We start from the raw sequence: 1,090 nt of genomic DNA, 5'->3' as shown, positions 1-1,090 counted from the left end.
CTATAAAACTCACCGGGAGCGCGCAACCTTACCAGGCAGGTGGGAGGAGATTAAAGCGCACTTAATGCAGCCTTAACGGAAATAAAATCACACCGAAATACACGTGTTGGACCATACAGAGGGTATTTTACAAGGCTGGGAATTCTTACCCGAGAAATTGGAGACATTTCATAAATCAATATGTTACAGGATGTTGAAATAGAGTCAGAAATTTGTTTCAGTTATGCTCTTTTTGGATGCAAAGGCAACAGCTGCAGGCATATTCTCTAAACAATACTAATCTGCAATAATCAAGATGTTTTAGACTAGTTTTCCCTCATAATGTGGTAATAATTTTGGTATCACCTCAGTTTCATGGTGGCACAATTATGATTAGACCTAAATAGATAATTGTGCATGTTTTTAAGGCAATTTAATGCTCTGCTGCAATGACATATGCTTGTATTGTGAGATTCTTAAGATGAAAAGTTAACTTATATTTTGGCCAGAGAGAGGGCAAAGTTTCACACATGGGCTCACAGGGATTGTCATCCAGTCCTGCCACAAAGAGCAAACTGTATCCCTAAAGCTGCTACCCATTCTGGTCACTATCTCAGCCTCAGCAACATCTGGGTGTTGCCTTTATATTTGTCTTTCTCTACAGTTTGCCCCAGAGATATGCTTCTCTCCATGCTCACTTTTTTATTTCACGAAAATCAGGCACAGTCGAATAAAAACATCAATTGTTCACCATCAAACCACTCATAGCCACCCCCAGAGTGTTTTAAATAAAGAAGTAGGCCATAATCATTTGCATTCATTCAGTTATGTATAATCCTCATCAAAAGATATGGAAATTCCAACGTTAAAGATCTCAGTTTAGTCTAAACATATTCCAGCCGTTTCCTAGTTCTCAGATTTGAGAGCTGAGGAAATTGTATAAAATTTTGCCCAAATTAAAATCAGCTTAATTTTTCTGTTTTCCCACCTTGTGTGGAAGGATAGAGTAAAGGCAAAGGCAGGAAGAAAAATGGGGTGAAAAACATATCACAGTATATAATTTAAAATGAATGCAGACTGACTTGCTTTTCAGTTTTTGTGTGAATTTGAA

Source organism: Epinephelus moara, chromosome 9 (assembly GCF_006386435.1).
Source record: "Epinephelus moara isolate mb chromosome 9, YSFRI_EMoa_1.0, whole genome shotgun sequence".
NCBI lineage: Eukaryota > Metazoa > Chordata > Actinopteri > Perciformes > Serranidae > Epinephelus > Epinephelus moara.
This window is presented reverse-complemented; position numbering follows the sequence as displayed.